This window comes from Elaeis guineensis, chromosome 1 (assembly GCF_000442705.2).
Source record: "Elaeis guineensis isolate ETL-2024a chromosome 1, EG11, whole genome shotgun sequence".
Taxonomy (NCBI): domain Eukaryota; kingdom Viridiplantae; phylum Streptophyta; class Magnoliopsida; order Arecales; family Arecaceae; genus Elaeis; species Elaeis guineensis.
In genome coordinates, this window is record NC_025993.2 from 102003124 (window position 1) to 102011253 (window position 8130).

Sequence of the window (8130 nt, forward strand, 5' to 3'; positions counted from 1 at the left end):
CGTGCTCAAAAGTTCGTTGACCTGCAAAAAAAAATATAATAATAGATAAGATTTGAGAGTTTATCATCGTAGAGATCATGAGTTTTATTTGAGGACCTTAGAAGAAGAGGAAATTAGAAATGATATTTTTGCCCCTTGTCATATTTTCAAGCACCGAGTCTGACCCTTTTGCTTTTTGAATTGATGAGTGCTATCACTTCATAGTACGTAGGGACCATCTCCATTAATATCATGAGTTGGTAACTTAAGACTTTAAGCATGGTATGATGAAGTGATGTGACCTGATAAGACTACATAGAGGAATTTGATCTCCTGTGGATAAGAATTGAGATATTAAAGAAAATATCACTAAAGGCTTATTATCAGAGTACTACCCTTTCAGGGAAGAGCTTTCATCTGCCCCTCAATCTTCATCAAAATGGAGGTGAAACTGCTTCTGGCACATCTCTCAGGGGAGGCCTGTTGCTGTGATGCTCAAAATCTTATGTGGAGAGATTAGATTGAGCCATGCTGGAGTGATTGTGGCGATCCAATTCGAATCTCCTTTGAGGAATCTTGTAAAACAAGTCAAAGAACTTGATGGAGATCCTTCAGTTCTTGTCTCTCCAATGTTTAAGTGAGTTTGAGCCTCGAGAATAGGAAGTAGAAGAATGGAAGAATAAAGAGCAGGAGGGTTTGTGTGGGACTAGAAGATTTGTGACTTTGTAAAAACTAGAGTCCCAACGATAGAATTTCTCTTTAGTTTGAATTCTAGTTTGAGCTTGGAAGTCAGAACCTCTCTAGAGGATTCTTTGGACCTCTATTTATAGAGGGGCTGATGAGGCCATTGGAAGAGTTTGTTAGGCCGTTAGAGGCCAGCTGTAGAGTTTGTTAGGCCGTTGAAGGCCAGCTGTAAGTAAGCTAGAGTATAGCTATATGTATTAGCAGAAAATGAGATCATACTTGGCTGTATGTGCCAGTTGGGGATGTATTGTAGGACAGCTGTATGTGAGATCGTGGCCAGCCGTAACTTAGTTGTAGAGATCATGACGAGCTTTAACAAGATGACTATGGCCGTCAATATAATAGTTCACCTCGATAAAATATTGGAGTGAAATCAAGTATCATATGAGACTTTGAACGTCTCGGATATATATAATCTCTGCTTCATATCGGTATTTATATTAGCTGAGATGAGTCAGATCGGTATATATATAAGCTAATCATAACACTTCACCAGAAGTCAATTCAGATAGCTCAGGTCGGTATTTATATGAGTTGAAATGAGTCAGATCAATATTCAGCCTCCAATTCATGTCAGCTTCTTTATGAGCTCAGCCTCTGGTCCAAGTCGGCTTTCTTATGAGCTCAGCCTCTTGCTCAGATCAATTTTATATGAACTCAACCTCCAATTCAGGTCGGCTTCATGATAGACAGTCTCCAATTCAGGCCGGCTTCATGATAGATAGCCTCCAATTCAGATTGACTTTCTAATGACCTCGACCTTCTGATCAGGTCGGATTTCTGGTGATCTCAAGTTGAGGTCGGTTTTATGATGAGCTGAGATGGGATAACCCCCATAACAATAGGGATGCCAACCGGCTAAGCTAAAGTTGATTTATGATGCATTAATCTATGCACTTCTGGGGCTTCATCTAAAGAAAAGCATGCCATTACTTTGCACTAATAGATACAGAAAGACGCCTGATAAATAATCAAGTAGACTGCCATCAAATTAAATGCTGCAGAACAATTCGGTCTCGGACCTTCTGTTCCAGTGGTTAAGCACCACAAATTTCATCTAAACAATAAAATATGAGGATAAACAGGGAGCTAAGAAGTGGGGTGGGGGGGGGGGGGGGGGGTAGAGAGAGAGAGAGAGCTCCTGACTAGAATCAGATCACTCTCCATCCCTGCAAAAGCAACCAAGGAGACCCTAAGAAAACTACAGCGAACATTGTTAGAAAGAAAATGGCAGAAAAGAAGTAAACCTTTTAGTGCGTTGAATTTTTAAAATTGAACCCCACTACAATCTCTGCATCAGGCGTTTTTAAATAGACTCCCTTGATATGCACGATGCACAAAATCAGTTCAATATCCTCATATAACAAGTCTCCTAAAGACTCTCAACAGCTAGATAAATATTTTGACTTAATCAACAGCCTAATACAAAAACCAACTAAATGACAGTAACTAAAAACAAACGAGACAAGGATCAGGTCAACAACTATAGCCCAAGTTTGAAGTAATTTCCAACAAACAGAGCATATAGAATTTAATTTGAACATAAACATCGTACCACAATAGCATGGTTCATCTACAGAACTCAACAGAGCATACAGATAGGTGCACTTATTCATATTCTTCAGCCATCTCCGCATTCATATAGTCATCATAACGAACACCTTCCATATTTTGTGAAAGTTCAGATCAACTTGATCAGATATTCATTGCAGATAACCAAGCAGTGTCAACCCCTTTCTCATTCTATTCTACTGCATGTCACTTACCACTCAGGATGGTTTTTGTACAAATGAAGAACAATGAGAGAAATTCGATGACATCCAACTACTGAATTTTTTTTCCCTCAGAAAGGATATTATTAATTAGTGAAACTAATTGTGTGCGCCAAATGGTGACATCATCAACTTTATCAGAAGAAAAGATGGTATACCATTTTGTCAACAGCCTTGATGAATGCTTTGAGCTGCAGATGAAATAAATAATAATTCATGCTTAGCAGCATCTATATCATTTTCTTTCTAAGTGGAGGTATCCAGAAACAATTGATAAATGATACAAATAACTTTAGGAATCTATATGCAAGCCAGCTAAAGAGCTTTCTCCTTTCTTTTCCCCGATAACCAGTAGAAATATCAGACTGTCAGATGTTACATGCTCCAAAAAAATGTGATTGCAAAATAGGGAGACAAGCAAGTCTTCTAGGCTTGTAAAACTGTAAAAAGCATGTTTCTGGACAATTTTGAAATGAATGATATGTCATGTTTTCCTCAATATATGAACCAAAACCATGAAAGCTTTTATGCTGCTTTAACATGCAGAAACTCATGACATCATGGATGTCCTCTTCAAACCATGGCCATGAGTACTTGAAAACATCAAAGCAACTGCACATTATACCAGATGGACTTAACCTCAGGCATATGGCAGAAAAATTAGACAAACTTAGTGTCCAATCTGATCAGTCAAACTTGAATTGAAATTACCGCACTCACGTAAGCACCATGACAACCATAGAGTCCTGTCAACCAGTTAAACTGTGGATATCTCCATCCGTTACTTTTCACAGTTCTGTTGTCTCCATCAGTTACTTTTCATAGTTCTGTTGACATCACATGAATTCCTCGACATCATTAGGTTCTTTTGACATCATACTGCGGATATTTCCATCAGTTACTTTTTGCAGTTCTTTTGACATCAAATGAATCCCTTGATGAGTACACCAGCTCAACAACCTAATAACGTTGTCACAGCTCCCAATTGGTCCCAGTATGCGCTTTTTACTAGAAGCATGATCGCATCTACCAGCTCCATTAGACATCAGAAATGTGATCTGATAGACCTAAGGGTCAGATAGAAATGGCATGTTCATTAATACTATTGCGCTTATGGCCATATATGTCTGAATGACTACTAAACCAGTTAATCGTTCCACCTAGTGTTCTCCCCCTATCATAACGGAATTCTTTAATCTTTCTACAGCTTCAATCAATATGCATTCTTCCATTCCACCAGAAATCATCACATGAATATGATCCATCTCTGAAATGATGAAATCGATTTGCATCCCTTACGACAATTTCTCATTCAAACAACTTTGACACAAGCTTAGTAAATTCATGACAATCACCACGAACTCGAAGGTTCTTGGTAATGCAGATGGATGTTCCCTCAGGATTTTGAATCAAACCAAATGTAATGGAAAGCCTCTCACTATGTCCATGCAACAATATTTTCTTCTTTTCTCTTACATCATGCAAAACAAACCCAATAACCTCAACATAAACACCTTCTATTTCCAATCGCTGCATTATCTGAGCCAACATTGTCTAGATCACAACTGAATCTGCATGAGAAGTGTCTCTTGCAACAAATGCATGCACCTTATTTCCCACCTTGATCCAGCTACATGCAGGGTCCTACCTCAATCCCCTCTCATGCATCCTTGTTCTCACCATTTCCCCATCTTTCTGTTTCCCCATTGAAGCAAAAATATTTGATACAAGCACATAATTTCCAGGGTTTTTAGGCTCCAACTCAAGAAGCTTCTTTGCTGCAACTTCGCTGAGCTTATGATTCATTCAAGTTGACCCCACAGGCCCCAAGCAGTGCACACCACACAGCTGCTGTTGGTTCAACAGGCATGGACTTTATGAATTTGTATACTTCTTCCATCCTATCAGAATGACTAAGAAGATCAACAACACAGGCATAGTGTTTTGGCCGCAGCTCTAATCCATACTCACTTGTCATAGTTTCCCAATAACATTTCCCCTCGTTGACCAGTCCAGAATGACTACATGCATAAAGAAGAGCTAAGAAGGTGATATGATCAGGTACTAAACCCATCTCTTGCATTTCCCTAAACAGCTTTATGAATCCTTGCCTCGACCATGCATCCCACAAGCCCTAATCATAGTTGTCCTGGAACCAAATCTTTGTATCTGGCCCCATCAAATATTTTGAATGAGTTCTCTGTGTTCCCATGCTGAGCATACATGTCCACCAGCGAGCTGCTGACTGATCCATCTGGAATGAGACTTCTTCTTATCAGATAAGCATGAATTTCTTTTCCTTTCACCAAGGAGGATAAACCAGCAGTAGCAGACAGGATGCTTAGTAATGCCACAGAGTCAGGTTCAACATTGGCCTCTTTCATGTCCATGAATAAATTAAGAGCTTTATTTAAGAGTCCATTGTGAACATAAGTGATGATACTGGTCCAAGACATGACATCTTCGTTTTCAATCCTTTCAAAAACATGAACAGCATGATTAACCTTCCCACATTTTCCATAAACATCGATGATTGTGTTCTAGAGTACCAGATCTAGCAACCCATGTCTGATAGTATAACATGAATTTGTTTCAATAGGGAAAGACATTCCAGACCACTACAAGCTTGTAATACAGTTCCAATCATCATTAAGTCCACTTCTATTCCCCCTTTCTCCCCCTTCCTAAACATTTCCAATGCCTTCATACAACAACAATTTTGAGCATAACATGCTACTGTTGTCCAAGATATACAATCTTTAGCAGCCATTTTATAGAAGATACATTCAGGATAAAGAACATGGGAATACTTTGTGTACATGTCCATTGCTGTGCTCCCTACCTGCAATCAGAATCAAATCCTTGTTTTATCACATAAGCATGAAACTCCTTGCCAGTTAACAAGTTTCTCAATCGACCCAAAGCTGAAGCTATACCTATAACAGAAAACCGGTCAGGCTTGAAGCCACACTCAACCATTTCATAGAAAAACCCAATAGCTTCTTCAAATGAATGATTCTGAACATAACCAGAGAGCACTGAGTTCCATGATACAATGTCTTTCTCATCCATCTGACCGAAAATCCGGACCGCTTCACCCATCCATGCACATTTTGCATACATAACAGCCAATACATTACCTTCATAAATTTCAAATTCTCTGTTATATTTTAAAAGTGAAGCATGGATCTCCATGCCCAATTTCAGAAGCGACAATTCTACACAAGCTTGGAGAACATGGCACAATATGAGTTCATTAACGTTCTGGCTTTGTGCATTTCTCTAAATAAAGTCAAAGCCTCAAAGAACTTCCAGTTTTGCAGACATGCTGAAATGATTGAATTCGATGAAACAACATCTTTTCTACCATGCAACGTTTCAAACAACAACATTGCAGGATCAAACTGCCTGCACTTTGCATACATGGAAACTAGTGCATTGGCCACAAAAGTGGTGGAGCCAAAACCACACTTAATCACCACACCATGAATCTCAATCCTCCAATGAATATCTTCAAGCCCATGGCAGGATTGAAGGACAGAAGCAAAAGCGCAAACATCGGGCATTAACCCCGATATCCAAATTCCATGATAAAGTTCAATGGCCTTAAAAGGTAGCCCATGGGAGGCATACACTCCAATGAGGGCATTCCATGCAAAGATTGTCCTTTGGGGCATTTCTTCGAACAAGCGTTGAGCAGATGACAGATACCTACATTTCCCATACATGAACTTGAGCTTGGTGCTAAGAAACCCATCTTCGGATAGAGAATTTGTTGTTACAATGTGATAATGGATCTGCTGGCCTTCGAATATGGCCTTTTGGGTAGCACAGAGCTCTAGAATGGATGAATAGGCTTCTTGAGAGGGGGAGCGTGGTGGGCTTTGGAGGGTTAGGTTAGTGAGTGAGAGGAAGGCCTCTCTGAGGCTCCCATGCTTGCAGGCCTCTTTGAGGGAAGGGATTTTGTTGGTGGGATGCCGGGAGAGTATTGAGAAATGGGAGGGTGGAGTTTTGGGACAGGTGGAGGTGGCAAAGGTGGAAGAGGGTTGTTGGCAGTGTTGGAGCATGATCCCGGCTCCTCCCACGGACCTTTGGTGCAGCGAAACCAGCAACGAATAGATCTGGAGACTTCTGGACACGATCCAAGGTCCTTGACGAATTCAACCTGATTGCTCTCTTCTTCATCAGCCTTTCGTTCCAGATGAAGAACGCTTTTGAAACCATCTCAAAAAAATTCAAGATCTGGTACTCAACTAGATTAGACCTGGACCGAGGTCCTCCAATTTGTAGATCTTGAATTAGGGCATTCTAGATGGGGAAGAATAGATGGAGACAGACCTCGCAGATCTGTCCTGCTGCAGTCTTTTTGTAGATCTGTTGATGGAGATCTCACCCGTGCCTCAAACGACCTCAGATCAACTCCAGATCTGAGAGGGACTTGTACCAACCTCTTCTCAAGAGATTTCAGGTCCTGGACCTGGTGTTTGGGCACCTGCAAGAGAGGGGAGAAAAGAAATGGCTGGCGGCTGCAAGAGGGGAAGGGGCTAGCACCTCCCTTCCTTTCTTTCCTTTTATGGACTGGCGGTAAGAAACCCTAGGGTTTCTTGCTCCTGGTGCGTGGAAGATTGCTGAAGAGAGAGGGAGAAGAGAGAGAGAGAGAGACTTGAGAAAAATGATTTCTTGTATTTCCTTGGCTTAATCAACCTATACAAGTACATGTATATATAAACACAGGGTCAAGTGACCCAAACCCAAAACTCCCTTGACCAACTCTATAGGAGATTAGGTTAACCCAAGCCCATGTACATCCATGACTCGACCTAATCTCACCTATCCTGGGCCCAGACCTGGCCCATAAAGAATTGGTCCCTTAAGGCCCACATAACCTAGACCTCAAGAACCCGAAAGGCCCACAGCCTTTCAACCTAGGGCCCAACTAGCCCTAGAGCCTCCATGAAGCCCTCATGAATGATGGACCTTAGCCTTAGCCTTGGTCTCCTGGGCCTTGGGCACACCACCTGGATCACAACAATCTCCACCTTGGTGTCCCAAGGCCTCAACCAGCTCCACTCTGTCCATCAGCCGCATCAGCTCAACACATCTCTGAAAGCTATCCCGTGGAAGTACCTTCGTAAGTGCATCAGCTGGGTTCTCCTTGGTATGTACCTTTACCAGCTCCACCTCGCCATCCTCCACAAGCTCCCTGATCCGATGATACCGAATGTCGATGTGCTTTGTCCTTGCATGATAGACTGAGTTCTGTGCTAATAGAAGTGCACTCTGGCTGTCACAGTGCACTCTAACGGCCTCCTGAGTAAGACCCATCTCCATCAACAAACCCTTCAGCCAAATTGCCTCCTTAGCTGCTTCTGTCAGCCCGATGTATTCCGCCTCTATAGTGGATAGGGCCGTGATAGGCTGCAGACTCGATCTTCAAGAAATAGGACCTCCATACAGGCTAAAGATGAAGCCTGTCATAGACCTCCGAGTATCCACATCTCCACCGAAGTCTGCATCTACATAACCATCAATCAGCCCCTGAGCCTCCTTGGACATGTCAGAGTATCCCACTGCACCTCCTCGCTGTCCGTAGCAGATGCCAACTCCAACTGATCCCCCAGGTATCTGAATATCC

The 8130-nt window shown here is 41.8% G+C and overlaps 1 pseudogene; it reads right to left on the reverse strand.

The window, feature by feature from the left end:
• Positions 1 to 2612: 2612 nt before the first annotated feature.
• Positions 2613 to 6562, reverse strand: LOC109504828 (pentatricopeptide repeat-containing protein At3g63370, chloroplastic-like; annotated as a pseudogene).
• Between the last annotated feature and the right edge of the window lie 1568 nt (positions 6563 to 8130).